Here is a 26,685-nt window from a genome sequence, read left to right as displayed (position 1 = left end):
GTCAAAATGGGACCCTCAAATATCCGATATAGACATAGGTCAAAACTTCCCATGGTTTTGTTCATGGTTTGGCCTCATTATCAATCCTGCATCAAAATCTGGCAACATTATTTTTGGTCGAAATTCATGTCAAAATGGGACCCTCAAATATCCGATATAGACGTAGTTAAAACTTCCCACACCCATAACTCGGTCAAATCTCACCAGATTTTCATAAGGTTTGGCTTTTTGTTCATGGTTTGGCCTCATTATCAATCCTGCATCAAAATCTGGCAACATAATTTTTGGTCGAAATTCATGTCAAAACTCATAGCTCGGTCAAATCTCATCAGATTTTCATAAGGTTTGGCTTTTTGTTCATGGTTTGGCCTCATTATCAATCCTGCATCAAAATCTGGCAACATCATATTTGGTCGAAATTCATGTCAAAATGGTACCCTCAAATATCCTATATAGACGTAGCCAAAACTTGCCACACCCATAACTCGGTCAAATCTCATCAGATTTTCATAAGGTTTGGCTTTTTGTTCATGGTTTGGCCTCATTATCAATCCTGCATCAAAATCTGGCAACATAATTTTTGGTCGAAATTCATGTCAAAACTCATAGCTCGGTCAAATCTCATCAGATTTTCATAAGGTTTGGCTTTTTGATCATGGTTTGGCCTCATTATCAATCCTGCATCAAAATCTGGCAACATTATTTTTGGTCGAAATTCATGTCAAAATGGTACCCTCAAATATCCTATATAGACGTAGTCAAAACTTCCCACACCCATAACTCGGTCAAATCTCATCAGATTTTCATAAGGTTTGGCTTTTTGTTCATGGTTTGGCCTCATTATCAATCCTGCATCAAAATCTGGCAACATTATTTTTGGTCGAAATTCATGTCAAAATGGTACCCTCAAATATCCGATATAGACATAGGTCAAAACTTCCCACACCCATAACTCGGTCAAATCTCATCAGATTTTCATAAGGTTTGGCTTTTTGTTCATGGTTTGGCCTCATTATCAATCCTGCATCAAAATCTGGCAACATCATTTTTGGTCGAAATTCATGTCAAAATGGGACCCTCAAATATCCGATATAGACATAGGTCAAAACTTCCCATGGTTTTGTTCATGGTTTGGCCTCATTATCAATCCTGCATCAAAATCTGGCAACATTATTTTTGGTCGAAATTCATGTCAAAATGGGACCCTCAAATATCCGATATAGACGTAGTTAAAACTTCCCACACCCATAACTCGGTCAAATCTCACCAGATTTTCATAAGGTTTGGCTTTTTGTTCATGGTTTGGCCTCATTATCAATCCTGCATCAAAATCTGGCAACATAATTTTTGGTCGAAATTCATGTCAAAACTCATAGCTCGGTCAAATCTCATCAGATTTTCATAAGGTTTGGCTTTTTGTTCATGGTTTGGCCTCATTATCAATCCTGCATCAAAATCTGGCAACATCATATTTGGTCGAAATTCATGCCAAAATGGTACCCTCAAATATCCTATATAGACGTAGCCAAAACTTGCCACACCCATAACTCGGTCAAATCTCATCAGATTTTCATAAGGTTTGGCTTTTTGTTCATGGTTTGGCCTCATTATCAATCCTGCATCAAAATCTGGCAACATAATTTTTGGTCGAAATTCATGTCAAAATGGGACCCTCAAGTATCCGATATAGACATAGGTCAAAACTTCCCATGGTTTTGTTCATGGTTTGGCCTCATTATCAATCCTGCATCAAAATCTGGCAACATTATTTTTGGTCGAAATTCATGTCAAAATGGGACCCTCTAATATCCGATATAGACGTAGTCAAAACTTCCCACACCCATAACTCGGTCAAATCTCATCAGATTTTCATAAGGTTTGGCTTTTTGTTCATGGTTTGGCCTCATTATCAATCCTGCATCAAAATCTGGCAACATTATTTTTGGTCGAAATTCATGTCAAAATGGTACCCTCAAATATCCTATATAGACGTAGTCAAAACTTGCCACATCCATAACTCGGTCAAATCTTATCAGATTTTCATAAGGTTTGGCTTTTTGTTCATGGTTTGGCCTCATTATCAATCCTGCATCAAAATCTGGCAACATCATTTTTGGTCGAAATTCATGTCAAAATGGGACCCTCAAATATCCGATATAGACATAGGTCAAAACTTCCCACACCCATAACTCGGTCAAATCGCATCCGATTTTTACGAGGTTTGGCTTTATGTTCATGGTTTGGCCTCATTATCAATCCTGCATCAAAATCTGGCAACATCATTTTTGGTCGAAATTCATGTCAAAATGGGACCCTCAAATATCCGATATAGACATAGGTCAAAACTTCCCACACCCATAACTCGGTCAAATCTCATCCGATTTTCATAAGGTTTGGCTTTTTGTTCATGGTTTGGCCTCATTATCAATCCTGCATCAAAATCTGGCAACATTATTTTTGGTCGAAATTCATGTCAAAATGGTACCCTCAAATATCCTATATAGACGTAGTCAAAACTTGCCACATCCATAACTCGGTCAAATCTTATCAGATTTTCATAAGGTTTGGCTTTTTGTTCATGGTTTGGCCTCATTATCAATCCTGCATCAAAATCTGGCAACATTATTTTTGGTCGAAATTCATGTCAAAATGGGACCCTCAAATATCCGATATAGACGTAGTTAAAACTTCCCACACCCATAACTCGGTCAAATCTCACCAGATTTTCATAAGGTTTGGCTTTTTGTTCATGGTTTGGCCTCATTATCAATCCTGCATCAAAATCTGGCAACATTATTTTTGGTCGAAATTCATGTCAAAATGGTACCCTCAAATATCCTATATAGACGTAGTCAAAACTTGCCACATCCATAACTCGGTCAAATCTTATCAGATTTTCATAAGGTTTGGCTTTTTGTTCATGGTTTGGCCTCATTATCAATCCTGCATCAAAATCTGGCAACATCATTTTTGGTCGAAATTCATGTCAAAATGGGACCCTCAAATATCCGATATAGACATAGGTCAAAACTTCCCACACCCATAACTCGGTCAAATCGCATCCGATTTTTACGAGGTTTGGCTTTTTGTTCATGGTTTGGCCTCATTATCAATCCTGCATCAAAATCTGGCAACATCATTTTTGGTCGAAATTCATGTCAAAATGGGACCCTCAAATATCCGATATAGACATAGGTCAAAACTTCCCACACCCATAACTCGGTCAAATCTCATCCGATTTTTACGAGTATTGGCTTTTTGTTCATGGTTTGGCCTCATTATCAATCCTGCATCAAAATCTGGCAACATCATATTTGGTCGAAATTCATGTCAAAATGGTACCCTCAAATATCCTATATAGACGTAGCCAAAACTTGCCACACCCATAACTCGGTCAAATCTCATCAGATTTTCATAAGGTTTGGCTTTTTGTTCATGGTTTGGCCTCATTATCAATCCTGCATCAAAATCTGGCAACATAATTTTTGGTCGAAATTCATGTCAAAATGGGACCCTCAAATATCCGATATAGACATAGGTCAAAACTTCCCATGGTTTTGTTCATGGTTTGGCCTCATTATCAATCCTGCATCAAAATCTGGCAACATTATTTTTGGTCGAAATTCATGTCAAAATGGGACCCTCTAATATCCGATATAGACGTAGTCAAAACTTCCCACACCCATAACTCGGTCAAATCTCATCAGATTTTCATAAGGTTTGGCTTTTTGTTCATGGTTTGGCCTCATTATCAATCCTGCATCAAAATCTGGCAACATTATTTTTGGTCGAAATTCATGTCAAAATGGTACCCTCAAATATCCTATATAGACGTAGTCAAAACTTGCCACATCCATAACTCGGTCAAATCTTATCAGATTTTCATAAGGTTTGGCTTTTTGTTCATGGTTTGGCCTCATTATCAATCCTGCATCAAAATCTGGCAACATCATTTTTGGTCGAAATTCATGTCAAAATGGGACCCTCAAATATCCGATATAGACATAGGTCAAAACTTCCCACACCCATAACTCGGTCAAATCGCATCCGATTTTTACGAGGTTTGGCTTTTTGTTCATGGTTTGGCCTCATTATCAATCCTGCATCAAAATCTGGCAACATCATTTTTGGTCGAAATTCATGTCAAAATGGGACCCTCAAATATCCGATATAGACGTAGTCAAAACTTCCCACACCCATAACTCGGTCAAATCTCATCCGATTTTTACGAGTATTGGCTTTTTGTTCATGGTTTGGCCTCATTATCAATCCTGCATCAAAATCTGGCAACATCATATTTGGTCGAAATTCATGTCAAAATGGTACCCTCAAATATCCTATATAGACGTAGTCAAAACTTGCCACACCCATAACTCGGTCAAATCTCACCAGATTTTCATAAGGTTTGGCTTCTTGTTCATGGTTTGGCCTCATTATCAATCCTGCATCAAAATCTGGCAACATAATTTTTGGTCGAAATTCATGTCAAAACTCATAGCTCGGTCAAATCTCATCAGATTTTCATAAGGTTTGGCTTTTTGATCATGGTTTGGCCTCATTATCAATCCTGCATCAAAATCTGGCAACATCATATTTGGTCGAAATTCATGTCAAAATGGTACCCTCAAATATCCTATATAGACGTAGTCAAAACTTGCCACACCCATAACTCGGTCAAATCTCACCAGATTTTCATAAGGTTTGGCTTCTTGTTCATGGTTTGGCCTCATTATCAATCCTGCATCAAAATCTGGCAACATAATTTTTGGTCGAAATTCATGTCAAAACTCATAGCTCGGTCAAATCTCATCAGATTTTCATAAGGTTTGGCTTTTTGTTCATGGTTTGGCCTCATTATCAATCCTGCATCAAAATCTGGCAACATCATTTTTGGTCGAAATTCATGTCAAAATGGGACCCTCAAATATCCGATATAGACATAGGTCAAAACTTCCCACACCCATAACTCGGTCAAATCGCATCCGATTTTTACGAGGTTTGGCTTTTTGTTCATGGTTTGGCCTCATTATCAATCCTGCATAAAAAATTTGGCAACATAATTTTTGGTCGAAATTCATGTCAAAATGGGACCCTCAAATATCCGATATAGACGTAGTCAAAACTTCCCACACCCATAGCTCGGTCAAATCTCATCAGATTTTCATAAGGTTTGGCTTTTTGTTCATGGTTTGGCCTCATTATCAATCCTGCATCAAAATCTGGCAACATAATTTTTGGTCGAAATTCATGTCAAAATGGGACCCTCAAATATCCGATATAGACGTAGTCAAAACTTCCCACACCCACAGCTCGGTCAAATCTCATCAGATTTTCATAAGGTTTGGCTTTTTGTTCATGGTTTGGCCTCATTATCAATCCTGCATCAAAATCTGGCAACATAATTTTTGGTCGAAATTCATGTCAAAATGGGACCCTCAAATATCCTATATAGACGTAGTCAAAACTTCCCACACCCATAACTCGGTCAAATCTCATTATCAATCCTGCATCAAAATCTGGCAACATCATTTTTGGTCGAAATTCATGTCAAAATGGGACTCTCAAATATCCGATATAGACGTAATCAAAACTTCCCACCCCCTATAACTCGGTCAAATCTCATCCGATTTTTACGAGGTTTGGCTTTTTGTTCATGGTTTGGCCTCATTATCAATCCTGTATCAAAATATGGCAACATCATTTTTGGTCGAAATTTATGTCAGAATGGTACCCTCAAATATCCTATATAGACGTAATCAAAACTTCCCACCCCCTATAACTCGGTCAAATCTCATCCGATTTTTACGAGGTTTGGCTTTTTATTTATGGTTTGGCCTCATTATCAATCCTGCATCAAAATCTGGCAACATAATTTTTGGTCGAAATTCATGTCAAAATGGGACTCTCAAATATCCGATATAGACATAGGTGAAAACTTCCCACACCCATAACTCGGTCAAATCTCATCCGATTTTTACGAGGTTTGGGTTTTTGTTCATGGTTTGGCCTCTTAATCAACTTGGCATCAAAATCTGGCAACATAATTTTTTGATCGAAATTCACGTGGAAATAGTACACAAGATATGCTATGTAGACATTGGTCATAAATTTTAGACAGTAAATTAATAGTTTTTCATTAATTACTTTTCTCTGTGTGCATATTCAAGCGAACAGCACCAATGAAATTTCTAAATACAATTCCCGTAAAACAAAACATTTTAGGGAGAAGGTTTAGCAGCCCATTTTATGTAGCTTGCAGCAGCATTCCGTTAAAGCAACTGCCAGAGAGTCTACGTGCCACACAAACAACTAGACGACAATGCGACAAAAGGAAGTTCATGCTGCTTTGTCCTGCAACTGAAGACAGCGAAGAGGCAGCTGCCTCACGCCCAAGCCATTATTTGGTATGCCATCAAAGAGGGCCCGAGACAGCTGCAGAAGACGGGCCCATACCGAAGGCCTTATAAAAAAATATATACGAGTTGGAGAAGGATGAGCGGGAAGAATGTGAAGTGCAGTGCACATACAAAACAGATAAATGGTAGCAACTTTTTAACAAAACCAACGGACGGGGCCCAGTGCATTGAGTAGAGGACAATGCCCCAACCCCGCCGGCAATCGCCGCCCCACCCAACTCCACATACAATTTGAATTTTTTTTCTTCTGCCCGTAAGCAGCAGCATTGAGACGAGACAAAATGTAAAATTATGCGGCAGTTGCAAGCAAAAGTTTATGGTTGACCCAAGCGCAGAGAGCAAGAGAATGCGAGAGAGACAGAGACGGGAAGGCTGACAGAGATAGAGAGGGGGAGGTGAAAGCCGGCAAAGGCAAGTGCATTTATTGTCTTTGGGCGAAGCAGTCGAGCACGCAAATATGCTGCCAGCTGACTGATGCTGCCGCCCCCTGAGTAGCACACACACACACGCACACACATTGCGACAACAAACAGGAAGTACGCATTTCCTGCACTCGAAAACAGGCAAAGTGAGAGGAAGAGAACTCAACTCTCTGAAATGCAGAGACTACTCTTCAGTGCAAATGTCGCGACAACGTCGACAAACAACTTTTGACACAAAAGTGCTGAAAACTGTTTTTCTTTTGCCAGTTTCCTGGCGCTGGTCTACAGTTTTGCCCACGTTGCCAAATTAATTGAAAATGACTAGACCTAAGGGAGAGTGTCTATATTTGTGTGTGTGTGTGAGGGAGAGAGCGAGCCGGAGCCCTTGCCAGATAATTCCGAGCAGTATGTGTGCCTTGATCTTGACGCAGTCGCTTGTCCCTGAACTTGGTCCCTGCTCGGTCGCCTGTTCTCTTACAGCTTATTTATATGTGTGTGTGTGTGTGTGTGTGCGTTTTTGTCTGTGTGTGGCCAGCGGCACAAATGAGTTTCGTGTCACAAGTTGACCCAACTGAGATTAAGTGGGCGTTTAATTTGCCAACTCTCGCTGGGGTCGCCGCCCTTGGCTCACAGAAATTGCGTTAATGTAATCCCCGCATGGCGTATGCTCCCGCTTTCTTTTTTTTTTTTGTTGTTTTTTTTTTGTTAACCCCCCTGTTCACAGTTTAGTACATTTTTTGTTATTTTTGTTTTGTTTTTTAGGTTTGCTTGGATATTGTCGCTTGGCTGGCGCCGCGGCTACTGTGCGGTCGCTTATTTTTTCGGCTGCGGAGTCACCACTTGCTGTGCTTTGTCCTTGGGCCAAGGCAAGCCCTCGACTTACTGGCTGCACTGCCTGGCTGATCTCTGCGCGGTATTTTAACTTAATCAACAGAGTAAATAACACGTCCGCTGCCACTGCGCTACTTGTCAAGTTTTTTTTTTTTTCATGGGTTTTATTATTTAGCGTACTTGAAATTTATGAAGTTGTCGGACGTACGAGAGTTATTAATAATGACATTAAATTAATACAAATCGGAGCCACTTGTTTTTGGGAATATTCCTTTATATTATTGTTGCCCTTATATTATTATCATATTATATTTGTTTGATCACATGATTTGATAAATATGTGTGTTATGAAGGTCTTATTTTATACATATTCTTTTATTTAATTTTTTCTATTATTTCTTATATGTGTTTATTTATTTAATTTGTATTATTATTTTCTTATATTTATATAATTCTTATTTTTAATGGTTTTTTTTTTTTGAAGGAACATTTGGAGAATGCTTTGAATTGAACATTGTGCCAATATACCAATAAAATACAAACTATTAAAATCTACAGAATGCTTTAAAGAAATTTATGAAAGTTGATGAATTCCACAAAATATCCCTTTGATTTAAATTTTTCAAAAGCTTTTTACAGACAATAATTGGTAAAAATAAAATTCTTCTTAAATATTTCCTAAAAGATCTTAAAGCTTTGGTGGAAATGCCGAGTCTTTATAGCCAATAAAACAATTGAGAGTCCTGGGGATAACACAATGGAAAGAAAACATGTATTTTCTTCCTTTCATACATAAATTATTTTTACGCCAATTATGAAACACAAGAACATAGTGTTGACTTTCTCACCTTTCAAGCTTTTTCTATCTATTTTTGCTATCATTTAATAAAAATCTGCAGAGTGTAAAATCAATTTGCATACATATTCAATCTATAAACATGTCAAATAAGAACCTATGACAGACTACGGCAATTTTAATTAAATATTTATCTAAATAAATAAGGCATTTAATTTATGTGCTGGACAAATGGTTGAGCTTAGCACAGTTGCTGCAAATTGCTTAGAAATATGTTACAAGTTGTGTGATTATTTGGCCAAAATAAAAAAAGCCAAGAAAAAAAACTGCGAAGCGACAACAAATCGAGCAAATCCCCAAGTAGCTTAGCTCCTGGTTACTTGGCTGCTCTTCCGGCTGATTGCAGCAGTGTCAGAGTTGGACTCGGAGAGCCAAAGGCAGCGCAGAGCAATTAATGTGAAAATTTCAAAAGAAAAACCAAATATAAAAAAATAGCTGCTTCAGCGGAAAAACACAAACAGCTAAAGAAATCTGGGCGAAAAATCCCCAGCCAACTGAAGTGATTTTCGCACTAATTAACTGCACTTAGTTGACACATACCAATCTATTCACACACACGCACACATACACACACACACTCAACACACACACACACCTACACACACAGCGTTGTTGGCATAATCAGGAGCAGTGCAGCATTTTAATTGGTTTCCAGCGCTGCCAATATAAAGTCCCACATGTGCAATCGGAATTTCTAGAGAAATTATAGAAAGTAAATGAAATGTGAGTATGTGTGTGTGTGTGTGTGTATGTGCGCAGGCGTTTCTGTGAGTTCGTGTGTGTTCGAGTGCGGCTTTGCTGCTAATGTTGTGGGTGGGTGCTTTGGCTGCAACTTAATAATTACGTGGCGCGATTGACAGCTTTACACTGGCCTCAAACTCGGTAACTACAACCCGACAACAACGACCCTGGTACCGACTTCTGTTCGAGTTTTTACGTTATCGCTGGCATAGCATGTCAAAGGAAATGCACTGTTTCAAAGGCTTTATACAATTTGAATGCCCGATAATGAGGCAAAAACCATTTAATAATAATAATAATAATAATAATAATATTCTTCATCTATCTAGCCATGCATTCGAGAAGGACGTCAGTCATGTGCATGTTAAAAACTATGCAACACATTCTAAATTTTAAATAGAGCTCGACCTCGAGCCAGCCAATAAATATGTTAAAGCTTGAATTGAACGCAAATGATGTTACGAAAAAAATAAGATAAACAAGACTATAAAGGTATAAAAAAAAGAAGAGGATTTATGTAGCTCAGACTTGATAACAGGATGCCATGAAGTCGATCACTTTCGACCAAAAAGTTACCACTGCTTTTAATATAATTTGGTTATTTCCTTTTGCTTTATTTTAACCTGAGAGCCCTCATTACACAGCTCAATTTTAAACAAGAACGTAATAAACGTTAATGTTACGATCCAAATGAGACACAATCGAAGGCGAGAGCCAAGACAACAAAAACAAAGAAAAACAATAGAAGAAGAAAAACAAAATACAGCTAGGAAAATAACAAGTAACTGGAAACTACAAATGCATACACGGCGGTAAAAGTAAACAGCAAGTGCCATAAAAATGCGACGCTTGGAGCCAAAGCAGATCATATGAGCATTAGGAGAGTGGAGTAGAGCGGCGCCAAGTGCATAAAGAGCAGAAACAGGCCAAGGATTGGATGACTGGGCCAAAGGAATTGGCTTGGCCCAAGTATCACGAAACGAGTCAACAACTGCAGCAGTGCACAAACACACACACACACACACACCCACCACACATACACGTTCGAACTCATAAAGGACATGCCAGGTTGGCATGGAAGAGGAGAGCACATAATAGGACAGGACAAGCCAAACGAAACCAATTGAAGAAATGTTGCTGACACGTGAAGACGACAGCGACGAAATTAGTTAGCACTCGAGCTGCATTTGGCCCAAGTCCAGCAGCACCAGGAGCAGCAGCACCAGGATAAACACACACATACAATAGGCAGGCAGAAGCAACGCCACGCTGCTAGATTACAACACCTGCGGGTAAAAGTCGAGCTGGGTCTTAGCTGCCCCTGCTACTGCTGCTGCTGCTGTTGTTGTAGTAGTTGTTGTTTTTATACCCTGCAAACGTTGAAATTTGGTCAATCGAGGCATATTGTAATTGATATAATGTATGTTACAGGCGAAAGAAGATTTAAGGGATATATATATTCTAACTCAAGTCGATTTTGCAGTCCGTCCCTCTCTATCATTGCTAGAAACTTGGCAAAGTTCATTAAGATGATCGATAAACTGTCGCGATTCCCGGTTATCGATAAATCGTAATTTCAGCCTAGATTTGTTCAGCATATCTATGAAAAATATAAAAGCTAGAAACACTAAATTTGACAGATAGTTTATAGTATAAAATCAGGATCAAAAACACTTCAATGCTTCGTGAAAACCACTGCAAGGTATCATCATATGATATATCTATCACATTCTTTACACACATTTAGATGTCATATTAACACCCTTAATTTAATACAATTTTCTATGAAAGCATGAGAAGGGACAAGAATAGTTGTGTATGTTTTTGTGTTCACATGTGTATATCGAAGCGTGAATGTATGATAGAGCAGCTTGAGGCTGTGTACAGGGTATCTGTTAATCGGACGCTGCTGGACCACCATTACGCTATGCTCCTTTGGTGTCCTGCGCTGCAGCTGCAATTAAATAGCTTCGAGCACACTGAACTCAATTGCTGCAATTTCAATAACTGTTAAGAACACTCAAAGGTACAAGCTTTGGACAGCACACACACACACAGAGAGACAGCGCCTGATAATCTGTCATGCCGGAAGAAGGCAGCAGGAGCTTATTCTTTAAATTCCGCCAACAACCAACCCAACCACCATCACAGTTTTTATGTCACTTGACCAAGTTGCTTTTGCACTTACCTATTTTCTTTTATTTTTAGCTTGCAATGGCCGAAAGGGAACACGAATGATAAAAATTTTTAGATCTGGTCTATTGCGAATTTATTTTATTTTTTTTTAATTCTTGTGTAGTTATATTGTATATAGTTTAAAGTTTTTTTTTTTTGCAAATTAAGTTTTGATCGTGACGCGGTACGGCCGAAAAGTTAACACATTAAGAATTTTGCCACTAAGAAGCCGAAATTGAACTTTTATAAAATATATGTACGCTACACAATCTGATTTTATAAACAATACAAAGAGTAAAAACAAGTTGACATAAACTGATAAATCTTGCACAGAGTGCTGAGTTTCCAGTGCCCAGTTGCAAAAATATTTCATAGCAAATATGGGAAAAGGTAAAACAGTTCAATTCTTTTCTGGATTAAAGTGTAACTAAAAGTGTGCGGAAATTAAACTAAAAGCTAAAAAGCTTCAAATATAAATATTATACAAGAATATTTGAACAAATTAATTTTTGTTATCTTAATTGAAGTTCTTAAATTCGAAATATTTGAAAATATATTTGACACATTTTGATTTGCCTTTAATTTTGATATTGTGTCAAAATATTTTTCAGATTATATTTTAGACAAATTATATTCGTTTGTTATTGCGCTTATCTTTTCAGTTTAAGCAATTAATCCAAAATAACTTTGGAAAACTTCACAGCTTAAATGCCACAAAACAGAACTCTTATAATGATTACCAAAGGGCCTCATAAAACTGCCAACTGGGCGCATTCCTCGACAAGAACTTCAACAACAGGTCCCTCACCCAACCGACAGCACCAGTTTAAGGTTTAGTTTAAGCAGAACAACAGCCCAGCATCTTTCTTATTAAGTTGTTTTCAAAACTAGCAGCAAAAGTTAAATTATAAGCCGCCAAATGATGTCTGTCGCCTATGCAAACACACAGCCTGCCATCCAAAAACTTCAGAGTCTGGAATGGGAGGCGTCTGCCACGCTCCCCCCTAAAGTGGAGGCACTTAAGATGCTTAGCGCCATGGCAAGCGAAAATAATGACGCTCATAAAAACTAACTAAACAGAAAAATAAAGCAAACAGCATCAAAGGACGACAACGTGAAATACAGTTATATAGACGGCAACTCAGAACTTAGATGGAAACGCTCGGGTTTTTGTGTATAGAGCGGTAGTTGATGGAAGCCTGTTGGTTGTTTTAGTATACCCTGTAGATGCGGTGGTCTAATGAGGCATATGCTGTTTTAACTACATTAAATTAAGCCTTAAGTTGGTTGTTGTTGTTGTTGGTTGTTTTATGATATACCCTGTATATTGAACTCCTGAGGGGCATAGGCCTATAACTAGATAAAATTACTTTTTTGAAAGAGATACAGCACATGCATACTAAAATTTTGGCATAGTTTTAGACAAGATTTTGATATGAATATGTATATATATAATATATGTTGCTATTTTAATATAATTTTTTTCAACTTTTTGTAATGGTGCATATACGTTTTTTTAATATTTTATTATTTTTTATTATACATTTATTGATTAATTGTTGCTATTTTATAAAGTAAATGAAACTTTATTAACTGCATTTTGTATTTGTTATCAAGAGAAAATAATAATCATTTGCTCCTTATATTTTTCTACAGGGTATTCCAGCGTTTAATCGCTATCAAACTTTTGACTTTCTTACTTGTTTTTAAGCTGTGCCGCGCTCGGAATGACAATGATAATGATGTGCGATAATGTTGGTAGTTGTTGTGTTTGCTTTGTTTATTGTTTTAGCCTCAGCGACAAATACCATTCACTACGATAATGAAGCCAACGTGATGATGATGCTCATGAAATTTTTGTTGATTATTGCCGCTAAGACAACTGTCTAAGTTTCTGCTAAAGGATTAGTCAGCCTTTAATTGAAATTACAGAAGCAAAATGCCACGCCCCCTTGCTAATCAGTTTAGCGACAGCCCACACGAAGTACTCCTGATTTATTTATTAGCCAATGTTGCCGCGGCCTATGGAAGATCTCGAGTTTTTCAGCAATTTCATTAATTGATTAGAAATACGTTTCCAATTTATCTCTTTCCCTCTCTTTCTCTCTGTCGCTCTATCGTTTGGCATTTGCCCAACGAATTTGCAGCCTGATTGAAAGACTTTTTCCCAGATTTGGCTGGCGTGTTGCTAGATTGTTTTCGTTATTTGATTTTATTTTATTGTGCTATGCACTGCATTTACTCGCTCCCTGCCAATTTTAGCAAATGATTTTCTTGGCACAACTTTTCAATTTGTTTTGGCTATTTAAATTTTAATGAATTTGTTCCTAAATGACACACACACATATACACACGCATACTAATTCAATTCCCCTGATTTTGCAGGCTCATTTCTCGGCGCTCACGTGCGTCTCAAATTGTATTCCAATTGGCATTTTGTTAACAAAGTTTCCAGGTAGCAAATCCTCAAATAGAAGTAATTGACTTGAATTGCTATTGCTATTGTTATTGAAATCGTATACGTAAATGGGATATATAAGATATCGGATATGCTATTTTCTAGACTATTTTCTTGTGAATATATTCAAAATGCTTCGATGAATTCTAATTAGATAATATGCCCAAGTTTAAATGATGGGAGTATTATTCAAAAGTAATAGCTCACATATTCACACTTGGTAAAAAATATATATAAAATTTAATAAAAATTTAGTTATATTGAAACTAGTTTTCAAACTAACGGCTCTCAAAACAGTTTTTATCAACTAAAGTGGACTTTACAGAGATTCACAGATGTGCGTTTAAATATCAATGCTTAATAGTAGCTCACCTGCCAATGCGCCGGTCTTTCTAATTATAAACCAACTATTTCTAGCCCTAACCCATTAACATTTTGAGGAGTGCCTCAAGAGTTCAACCCAATGGCTATTTGCAGCCTATAAATATTTGAATGCGGCGAAACTTAATTAAGGCATATCAAAAGTTTCCAAGCAAAGCTCCAAACCAATTATGCAACTTTTGCAACAATATTTCAGACTGTTCTCATTGTTTATATGCCGCCAGACGAGTTGACGGGGCGGAGAGCGGGTGCGCTGGATAGCCAAAAGTTGAGAGCTAAGTTTACTCACCTGCTGTAGCTCAACTTCTTTTTTTTTTGCCTATTTGAGGCAAACTTGTTTTAAGCGCTTTTGTGAGCTTATAATTTATAATTTCATTACAAATTTCAAAGAGAGCAAAAGGCTAAAGAGTTTCGGGTCAAATCTTGGAGGAGGGGAAAAAACTAAGTGCAAGTAAAACATAATTGCCATACATGTCGTATACGCAACATCATCAATTTCACTTGACTGTTGCCTGGTTGACGCTGTCAGAGGAGTCGTCGCATTGTAAGCAAGCATAGAAACACACAAATGAACATATGTTATATCAAAAAGGGAACAGCAAAAAGGATAAAAAGCTGGGGGAAAAAACATGAAAATGAGCACATCACAAAGAAAAAAAACCGAGAAAAACTCAACTAAAATAAACAAACAAGAATGCGAAAAAAAAATACAAAGAAAATGAAGAGCAGCAGCAACGCACTTAATGCACACATTATTGGAGTCAACATGAAAAACATGAATAAGACAACCAAACAAGACATAAAATATATATATAAATATGAAATATAAACAATAAAAATCACAATAGACAACAAGCAAACAAACAAACTGCAAAGCGGATAACAAATAGAGGACATGGGAACACTTCCCATTGCTAACAAGCATAAAAAAGCAAGTAAGAGCGCTGAAGTTAAGACTGCCAGGCTACGGGATACCCTTTAGCTGAGTCTAAAATGGTCTGGAAGCTTTGTTTCGCCAAATTTCGTGTCAGTCAGAAAGTTATTATTGTGCTTACATATAAAAGATTACCAAAAAAAAGTCTATGAAATTGATATTTGTCGTATATTTCTGGGTAAAATTGTAAACCTACATTAATCTCTAGCTGTGTACGAAACAACCCATTGTATTTTTAAAACTCAAAATGAAAGAAGCCTAAAGAAAGTCTAGCATTGCGCGGTCTGACAAGAAGTTATACATAAATTTAAATGATCTTGGACCTGAATAAAGACATAAATAAACATTTATAAATATAAATATAAATGTTCATCAAAAACCTATACCCTCTCGAGTATCGTAGCTGCCTGCGTGCCATCTTTATTATACACGCTTATTAATCATTTTGTATGTTAACAGGGTATAAAAAGCAATGCTTGGAACCGGGAAGCTGCTTTAGGAGCTCCTCACCATTTCAATGCAATTTATATGCGACTAAAGAGTCGCCTCGGGCACAACAAGAAGCCGTATAACACCGTCCGGTTTTGTGGCCCATAATGAAATATATGTATAAATTTATATAAGTTGATAGCTAGAAAGAGCAGCAGCAGCAGCAGCTCGAGGTCATAAATAATATTATTATGGGTTCAGTTATTGGCATTAGGAACTTGTGTTTGTCAAAGCAAACAAAACTGTGTGTCCTGCCTCCATTGTGTTTGTATTTATCTGTGTGTATCCTTGTTGCTGGCGCTGTTTAACATGCCCAACGTCGCTGTTATTAGCGCCATTATTCATGCAACAAGTTAGCCAGAGACGTCTCTAATTATGGCTAATTAAATCCATTTGGGTATATTCTCATTGATCAATATGTGCGGCATTATGGAAACTTAAAGGGTTGCTTGGGATTATAAAATGGGATTCGGAAATTGAATGAGATAAATGAGATGGTGTTCATTTAATATCTTGAAATAAGTAAAATCTTAATTATTTTTCTAATTTCTAGTTTTGCTTAAAACATAAGACTATATTCTTTGTTTGCCTGAAATTCTTCTCACTATATAGTTTTATTCGCAGCATCACAGCCCTACGTAATTTGTAAAGTTGCTCAAATCTATTTAAATGAAATTGTGGCCAGTTTTTAATTAAAAATTTGCAGTCTAGTCAACATTTTGCTATTTATTTCATTTCAATAATATGCAAAACTACGTGTATATATTGCACTGGGAATACATTGTGAGGGCAAATAGGTGGACAGTTTTATTGACATATAGACGGACAGCAACAACGGCCAACAGATAGCACAAAAGCACACACGTGAAAACACATATATTTATATATTTATATACACATACACACACACACACACGTACATTAAGACGCACATATATAAAAGGTATCAAGGTTGATTTATATAGCAAAAACGAGCAGATGGTTATAATTTAATTGTTAGCAGTAGTTTTTGTGAATAGCATTTGAAACGACATAAAATGAGGTTAATAAAGGCCATACGAGTGAGACGTAAGAAAGAATGGTGGAAATAGTAAAGGGGGGCAAAAAGGAACAGAAAAACATTGAAATACGCTTAAGCACACAGACTTATAAACTAATCACCTTAGCTCAAGTACTCACATAAATTGCTAGAGACACAAACAAATATGCAAAAATTTAATATTATAAAGATATATTTGAAATATATCTTGAATAGACCAGATAAGTTGTAATAATAGACACCCACAAAGAAAGCGAAACAAGCACTTTTTTTTCAAAGACTACGCTGAGACGTTGACGTTTAACACGTTACGAGAGACGTAATGACATAAGCGTAAAGTTTTACGTAGTTTTTTTTTCTGGTAATTTTCCTATATATTGCAACGACGACAATTACACAACGGCACTTGTAATATATGTGAATATTAATTTAATAATTTTTTTTGTTGTTTTATTCAACTTTCCAACGTTTTTAGCCAAATTCAGAGACGCACAAAACGAAACGCAGACACACACAGATAATACGAGATAGAAATATGCAAGTGGGAAACGTTAACGTTATCAAGACAACAGACTCTGACAAACTAAAATCCCAATTCGAATCCGAGCACTGCGAGACGGGGGCATGTGACAAACGCAACTGTTCTCCTCCTTGTTGTTCTTGTTGTTTTTTTTTTTGTTGTTGTTGATAATGCTCGTGTGTTCGCTGACCGGCGATCGCCTGAATTAAGAGGCGGCATCTATCGTTGAGAGCGTGCGCGGGAGATAAGCGAGATGCGAGCTATTTTCGAAATTGATAAGCACCAAATCGATCGATTCGACAAGTCGCAGCGGCCGCGTTCGGCGCGTTCATCGACAATACTGCCTAGTAAACCAATTTGTTTATTAGTCAAGCAGATGATGTTACAGCTGAGAGATGTGTGTGAAGCGGAGAATAAAAATTACAATATTTTCATGAAATCAAATGGGAACATAAACTCTATTCTTCACGTCAAATGGCAACTGACAGCCTAAAAAAAGCAGAAACTAGAAGTTAGGCTAGAAGATGGGAAGGTTTAATACCCTCGTACGCGTTTGCCTTACGGTTTTGCAGATATGTGAGAATAGTGAAGGTGATATATACCGAGTTTGATGAAAGTATCTTGGAAAACAGAATATTTTGTCATACAACTATTTGATATAGTGGTATATACATTTGGAGCATAGTGAAACTTATATGCCAAGTGTCATCAAGATATATTAATAATCAAAAAAGTTGACAAAAACCTACTTTCCGACTGAGAGTTCGACGAGATTTGACCGAGTTAAAGGGGCCGGAAATTTTGACCTATGTCTATATACAAATCTTAGGGGTAAGATTTGGGCATGATTTTCGACTAAAAATTATGTATTCAGGTTTAGATGTCAGATTAATTCAGAGGGAAAACTATGTACAAAAAGCCAAACCTCGTGAAAATGTAATGAGATTTGACCGAGTTATGGGGGTGGAAAGTTTTGACCTGTGTCTATATAGGATAATTGCGTACCACGAGGACATTTTCAGACATTTACAAATTAAAGAAAAAAGAGAAAAGCACGCGATCTTATGTGAATTATAGATCAACTAAGCTAACTAAGAGTAGCTTTCTATGCGGACTACACTTATTTCTCAAACAAGAAAAATCGATTTTCAGGCACAACACAAAAAACTAGCATAGCTCACACAACGATCGATCAATGAAGCGACGGCAACATTGACCCTTGCGTTTCAGGCGATGGCTACTTAAAAAACTTTAATAGCCGTAAATTCGCAACAACACGGCTATGAAATTTAATAGCAGACACCGGATAGCCAGCAGAGCCCACGTATTGACCATTTCCAGAGCCCTAGACGGGGCAAATGTCTTTTTGGTACAAATACGCAACTGTATTAGCTCACGTAAAGGGTGTCCGTACCCGGGAGAGTGGGCACAACGGACGGGTTACATCTATATACATATATATATGCATGTATGTGTGTGTGTGTGTGTGTGTGTGTGTGTGTGTCCAGTGCAGTTACTGAGAACGTATTATTGACTTTTATAGCTGTGCCATTCATCGTCTCCGGAGCAGCTTGAGTTTGCCAGCGTGTGTTTACATTTTCAACTATGTAATTCGTTGCATTTTATTGCACATTTTTACTTGATATATATATATATATATGTGTGTGTGTGTGTGTGTGTTTTCTGAGTGTGTTAAAATATTTATATCTACCGTTTGTGTGTGCTCTGGACAGGAGCTTTTCATTTTTGCAAAGTTTAACGAAGTGTTAAATGGGCTGGACCCAGACAATGATCCTATACCATAATCGTCATTCTCATCATCATCATCATTATCATCGTCTCGGAAAAGCAGCCTTTTTATCGAAATTTGTCACGCACCACATTGGGCTACGAATGGATTAATATCCAGCGACAACAAAAGATTTTCATTTTCAGGATGATAGGAAAATGTTTGCGACATGAGTCGCATGTAAGACAGCTCGAGTTGAAGCAGGGTTGCAAGCTACGTCTGTTTTTTTTTTTCTTTTCGTTCTTTTCGTATCAATAGTGTTGACAAGTATTGGGCACGTGTTGCTAATACCTGTGGATGACGACAATAACGGCATTACTTTTACTTTTGCCAAATGTTTGGATTCGATTGTGAATTGTTGAGGGGGGGAGCGGGAAGGCGGCTTAAGTAGTTTATTTCTTTGTTTGTGCGGCTGCAATGCAATGATAAATGCCGAAAATTATTTAGCCAAATGTTCGACATTAGTTTAGCTTTTGTACCCAAGATGAATTGGCAAAATACAGACTATAATTGAATAAATGTGTGTTATACTTGCGTAGATTGTGAATGTATTGAGTGTTGACACACACATTTTGGAACTTGCAATTTATTATTTATTTTTGTCTAGATTTCTTTGAAAACAATTGTTTTTATATATAAGAACTCCATTCTAAGTGACCTGCACCTAAGCTACATCAGCATAATTACCGACCAACTACTATTTCCGTTTAAAAACAAAGGCCAGCCGCAAGACAAGCCAATTAAAGCTATTAAACGGTTAAAATATGTAAGTTCCCAAAGCAACTGCAGATATTCCCACAATGCCAATCAATAACAAATGAACCAAGCGACCTAATAGCTGTACATGGCAACATTGAACCCCTTAAACATAAACCAACATGAATGAACGCCACGCCTTTTGGCGTTTCCAGGCTTGCAAATAATGAGCCACAATTTGCAACACCCACGAGCCGAGCAGCATTTTAGAGTGTTATAAAGAAATTAGCTACCATTTAGCCTAATGAGCATAATAACAGCAAACTAATGGCCAACCACAAGGAACAGAGAATCGATTCCAGCCGAACTGAATGGTGCTTCTCGGATGACCAGCGCCCCTTTTATTAAACAAACATTGACTGAAGTGCGATTAACTTGGGAAAGTGTTATAAATGTTGGGTAATTTATATAAAGAATGTGCGTGTGTGTGCAAATATGTAAAGGAAAGAGAATAGATAGAGATATACAGGCATTATATAGACTACAGCAGGACGGTTTAATGGGCGCCGAGTGTCAACAATGATGAACATAAATATTAAAGCCAAGCCAAGCCAAGCCAAGGCCAAGGCAAATTGCCGGGAATTCTATCAATTAATTTAGCTGGCTGCCAATAATCATAAATAAACCAAACCCAAGGATAGACCAAGAGCATAAAAACCCACACTCACACACACACACACATACGCACATGTCCACGACAGAGTTTTAATTATTTTGCCAGAACACACACATTCACATTCACACACAAATAAGCAAATTTAATAAAGAATAATTGACAGGCAGGCGGGCGGGCTGCACACGTTAGGAATGTGAACCGAAGCATAATACAAAAAATAATTAACAAAAACTGACAAAGCAAGAGAAGCATTTGAACTCCCCTCCACTAACTGCCACGCACACAAAATACAAATGAAATGAAACCCAATAATGCCATATAATTAACATATAAATTAAAGACTAATAAATATGTGCGCATATAAAATGCTAAAATTGTTCACATCTTTTGACTATTATTCTCGGCTAGCAGAAAAAAATATACCTAGAGATGTAATTTTATTGACAATAAATTTTAAATACTGCTAAATAACTGGTATTTTAATGACAAGAATCGTTTTATCTACAACACAAGGTAATATTAAGGAAAAGAATTTTCCTTTCGACACAAATAAGGAAAACATGATAAAGATAAAGAAAAAGAAATAAATATGAAAATCTTTTTCATCATATTGTCAAGCCTAAAGAATTACAATTTAAAAACAAGTAAAATATGCTCTAATTGGAAGTGCACTACTTGGGGATACCCTGCACTTTCGTTGTGGCGGTAGCTATTAAATGAAACATACTTGATCTGTATAAACTTTACCTACATATTAAATTTGGTGGCGAGCTCTTTAAACCCAAGAGAAAAACAGAATTTTGATATAGATTTTTATAGATTGCTTGGAATCGGGCCAAGTTATCGATTATCGGAAATAAACTCATACCGCACGGGCACCTGCCCGTGTAAAGTCTTCAGTTCTCATATCTATAGCCCCGAAGATCAAAGCATTCATGCATACGGAATGGCTAGATCCACACGGATAATATATAATATATACTATATAATATATATTTTATGGGGTCGGAAAAGGTGCTTTTGCCTGTAACATACATTTGCACAAACCCATTATTTTCTTTTTACCCACTTTCAATGGGCTCCAAAGTCGGGGAGTCGTCAAAAATATACAGGCCGCAAATTATATAGCGCGACTAAGAAACCATCCTAATCGTCTGGCTATGCGTCTTCTGAATAGCCGTAGAATTGAAGGAATCCGATCTCCCAGATCGATTTATACAGTCGCCACTGTAAATTTGTATATTCGACTTACTAGTAGAATAACTTTTTTGTAAATATTCATTTAAATTTAATTTAAGTTCTTCCTGATAGTAACAGAAAAATTAAAATAAAGCAAAATTTTAATAACAATAATTATTCAATGGGTTCATCAGATGTATATTAACTTAAATATTTCCGACACGCATGAGTTGTTCAATAGTATTTTCAAATAAACATGAGCATTAACACCTGTTCAAAAGATGACAAACTACAAAAAAATGACAATGGTGTGAAACAAAGCAAATACTGCAGCATTAAACAACTTTATAATAAAAAAAAAAAACAGTTGAATGAAATATTTACTTAAAAAGCAAATTGTGATGAACTGTCAGCTTAACAATAGCCACAGTTATTCACAATTCAGATAAAAATTTTATCATTCACAATGTTATTTGAAAAATTGCGTCAAAGCGCATACTTTGTTCTCCAAACGGAATTTATGCGACTAAACCAGCAATAAATATCCTCAACAAGAAATAATAAATAAAATATACACATTTATGTCATAAAATTGATGCATCGGAATTTAATTATACACCAGCGCAAAGTGCAATTAACTTGCATTTAATTAACTGCGTCCGAGCGGCGGCAAATGTAAGAGAGGAAAAAATGTGCGAGCAAAATATTTGAAATGCCATTTCGGCTACTGCCAACAAACAAACAATATAATAGAGCTATTAGCAGTTGTTGGCCAGCGGACGGGGGGAACTGGTGCGTGTGTTAATAGCGGGTTAATGCCAATAACAAAAGCGTGACACAAAATGCACAAATCAATTTCCGCTCGGCGACTGAAAATGCTGCAACCACAGCGTCCCAAAAGTACTGAACGCACTGCGTCACGCACAATGGGCAATCAAAAGTGTGCTGAAAACAATGGAACCAAACAGAATCCAGAATCCAACCAAACCAATACCATATCCCAGTGCCCAAGCCGTATCAAATCGTATCCCTATATATATTTATATGGGAGCTGAGCTGAAAAACAAAAGCAGTTTTGTTAGCAAATAAAACAATAGCCGTCACATAGAGTTGAGCAATTTTCGTAAAATTAGTTTAATTTCAAGTTTTGAAGCCCGCACCAATTGGCCAATACGCAAGTGAGACGGGCTGACATGTATGTACGTAGGGGAGCTACAGAGATAGAGAGATGACAGCACGCAGCTGTCAGTTTGATTATAAAAATTGTGTAGCTGGCGTATCGGCAGCTGCAGCTGCAGCTGCTGCTGTGCATCCACCATTCATTTGTACAACATCCGAAACGCAGGTCACATTGTTTTATGTCAGAGTCTCATCAAGAGCAACAGCAAATGCAGTTTCGCCATAAATGGACGATTGGTCAGCGAGTCACCCAGCACCAGCAACAATAAGAACAACATATTTGCAGCGCCAACGAATAATCTACACACTTCGAAATCTGATTTATCTTTAGACATTACTTGAATTTCAACTGTGATATAATTTTTAAATTATATCAAGTTGAAAACTTCTATAGCTGGGGTGCTTGACAACTAGATCGAACCCATCGAACAGGTCGGGTAGACATTATTTCCAGCAGATTTTTTGATAACTGGTGTTTGATATATAGATTTAAATCGAGTCTGTTGTGATAAGATTTTAATTCCTGCTGATAATTAGATTAGATTTTAATTCAGGTCCACATATTACATATTGAATATAACAAATCAAAGCAAATATAACAAATCAATATCTCTTTGAAAGCCGATTAGGACAACATACTTAGAACGTTATTTGAACCTCTTTTAAGATACTACCATATTATTATTGAGACTAGCCAGATGTACGTTACCAGCTGCCTCTAAAAGTTGTGCTGCATAGCCGCAGCAAGGATTAGGACAATTGAACTAGCCAAGCCTGTAAAGTGTCCGTCTGTCATCAGCGTCGTTGTCATTCCCATCGATGACCCAAGCAGCAGCAGCAGCAACAGCTTCGCTTGCTGCAGCAGTTTTATATGCACGTGCCACATACCCCTCAGCGTATGCAACACAAAATAATGCCGATTCAGCGCGCGGCGTTCGCACAAAAGCGAGCAACACAAAACACACAAACACACACACAGAATGACAGACAGACATACTTACTGCCTGCCAGTCAGTCAGGGCAACTAAAACAAAATGGCCGCACTCACAATGCCTTCACAATATTCACATTCACATTCGTATTCATTTATTTTAAAATGCAGTTGATGTCAGGCTTGCGTAGTAGGTCATACGCTATATATATATATATATGTCTATATATATATATATATGACGAGTGCTGTACATTGTGGATGGATAATGCCAAGTGACATGGATACTTTTTGGACTGCGCATTGGTAATGAGCATCGCAGTCCGCTGCCGACGGGCACAAAGCAAATGCCAAAACGAGCATCAAATGAAGAGAACATATAATATATATATACTAAAGACAGCTGTAATCAGCAAAAGGCATATAAAAGGATAATAAAAGAATACGATATAATAAACGACCAATGCATTTATATAGTTAATGCACGAGTTTCACATTACTGAAGCCATTTCTTTTTGTTTCACATTCGGAAATTATTTGATCACAACCCTTTGAACCAACGGAATATATAAGCCAAATCCTTTTTATCCTTCATTAATATTGTATTATACTGTCAGTCTTTCTGCATAATAGAGCCTTAAAATTGTTATTACTTTTTATAGTCTCACAAGGTCTGCTCGTTATAAAAGTATTCCACATGTATACGTTCATTATTTCGCTTTGCATTTAAGTTCGTCCTCACTTCCAGAGCACAAGTGTCCATGAAGCCATTTTTAACCACACAATCTCCCTTATAGAAACCACAAAGCCTTGCACAAACTTCAATCCATCGACTGCACCAGCCACAAATCAGTCGTAATTATTACACCAAGAGTGTTCGCAATCCACACATATATATCTATATATTTGTAGACAATCCCCTTTTGGTACCACTCGAAAAACCAATCGCGCATGTAGTTTTAAGACCCGGCCAGACAAGCTTCATTAAGCTTTCATTTAAAACAGAAAACCCAAACCCCGAACACAATATCTTCCATACCATTCCACACCAGCTGTCGTTGTACAATGCAAAACAATTCAACTATTTTGCCATACACAACAAAATACGAAATGGGTTAAGCTGGCGGAGATGGGGGCGGGTTTGGTCAGGAAGCAGGAGAAGTATAGCAGTGGTAGCTGCAGATCGAATACTGCCAGCAGTTGGTTGGGTCACAGATTGATAGACGACGTCAGCGACACCATCAACGTCATCGCTGTCGTAGTCGTTCTCGTCGTAGACGTCCTCCTCGTCGATGTCGTCGTCGTCGTCGTCGTCGTTGTCGTGGTCGTCATCGTTATTGGTCCTGGCAACGTTGCTGACTGACTGCCTGCCTGCTCCTGGGTTGTTGTCAATTAACGTACGAAAATGACTTCCGCTTTGATTGTGCGGCAAAACTAAGTGCGGCCCGCCCAACGTTGCGAACCTTATCTATCGATTGACTGTCAACTGGCTGACTGCCTGCCTAACTGCCGACTGTCAGCCTGTTTCCGTTTCCGATTAAACCAGCAAATAGTTTTCAGAGTGTGTGCAGCTCTCTCGCTCGCTCACATCCTCCCGCTCGTTCAATTTCTCTCTCGCCCAGTCAAAAGTTTCATCTCAAGTGATTTCAGTAATTGTTGTTAGCCACATTTTTTGCGCTCCCCTTGATATTGTTGTCGCATGCACCCAACCGCTCCGCCACGCCCCACCCTGCCACGCATCAATCACTTGATTAATGGGCGTTTAATTGTCCCCATTTATGAGCCGCATTTTCGTTGGCTTTTTGGCACACAATTTAGTGCTGTTGATTTATTGAAAATGCTTTTAAATGTTCTTGGTTAGGCCTAATGAGGCGTAGAACAAAGCAAAAGAATATGTGTTAATATGCATTGTAAAAACAACATGTGAGCGGGCGGAATACATGATTTATTGCTTAGAAAATGGGAGAACGGTTTATTTTTACAAATTAATGCTAAATTAATTTAATAGTTAGGCTATAACCAAAATGGCAAAGTTTTTTAGGCGCTTAGATGCCTGACATGTCAAACTTGTTGTCAATTTTGACAACCAAAAAATGCATTTTAAAATAACGCCTTAAACTACTTTTAACATGAACAATTAATTGAAAAATCAAACTACAAAATAAATAAAAAATTCCAAAAAAAATATTAACAAGTAAATTGATTGTGAAAAATCCGGAAAATAAAAATGCAGTTTAATTTTAGATTAAGCCATGAACAAAATGTGTTCAATCATAAAATTCAGTTCAGTTTTTACTAAGTTTTGGTAGCTTGAAGTCGTTGAATTCACAAAATTTTTCAAAATTTTGAAATCAGTTGTGAATAAAAATTTGACGAACTAAAAATCTGTTTAGAAATTGCGTTCAATAGTAATGAATTTTCACCATTAAAATAGATATTTACAGATTCTATATCACAAAAACAAAGATTCCCAAATACTATAAGATGAGGTACATAAAACATTCGTCAAATAAAAAAGTTGTAAGAAATACATTTGCAGCAATTCTTGACCTATAAATGCAGAACTAATCAAAAGATCTAATCTAGAGCATAATGTCATAATGTAACTAATTATGTTTAAGTGCTAGCTTACAGACTAGAAAACGAGCATTCACTAGGGATGCGGCCACTAAGCTTTGCAGCGACTAACAATGATAGGGCATCTTTTAAATCATATATTTTACAAACAGCCGTCTTAAGGCACCTTTATAACTAATCAAAGCATGAAATTAGGCAAACAACTTTTAGCTGTGAAGAGTTTTACAGCAAACTCCAAGGGGACAACAACAACGAGATCAAGAACAACCAACAGGCAGTGCTTAAGCCTAAGTCGGCAAGAAAAAAAAGCGCAGCCTGGCTAAGAAGGGGTAAGACAAGACAAGGCAAGGCAAGGCAAGGGAAGGCAAACAAAACGTAGCAACCGGCAAGACGCCA

General features: G+C 37.3%; 1 protein-coding gene across 1 annotated transcript in view; it reads right to left on the bottom strand.

Moving 5' to 3' along the window:
* Window positions 1-11,718, bottom strand: part of LOC115760268 (CUGBP Elav-like family member 2) — a 153,566-nt gene extending 141,848 nt beyond the window's left edge. Inside the window, exon 1 of the mRNA XM_030701538.1 lies at window positions 11,455-11,718. The gene's annotated coding sequence lies outside the window, so the exon portion shown is untranslated. The remainder of the gene's footprint in view (window positions 1-11,454) is intronic.
* Between the last annotated feature and the right edge of the window lie 14,967 nt (window positions 11,719-26,685).

Source organism: Drosophila novamexicana, unplaced genomic scaffold, assembly GCF_003285875.2.
Source record: "Drosophila novamexicana strain 15010-1031.04,08,12 unplaced genomic scaffold, DnovRS2.1 tig00000387-arrow-pilon, whole genome shotgun sequence".
In the NCBI taxonomy this organism is placed as follows: domain Eukaryota; kingdom Metazoa; phylum Arthropoda; class Insecta; order Diptera; family Drosophilidae; genus Drosophila; species Drosophila novamexicana.
Note: the sequence above shows the minus strand (reverse complement) of the source record. Positions and strands in the feature narration are given on the sequence as shown.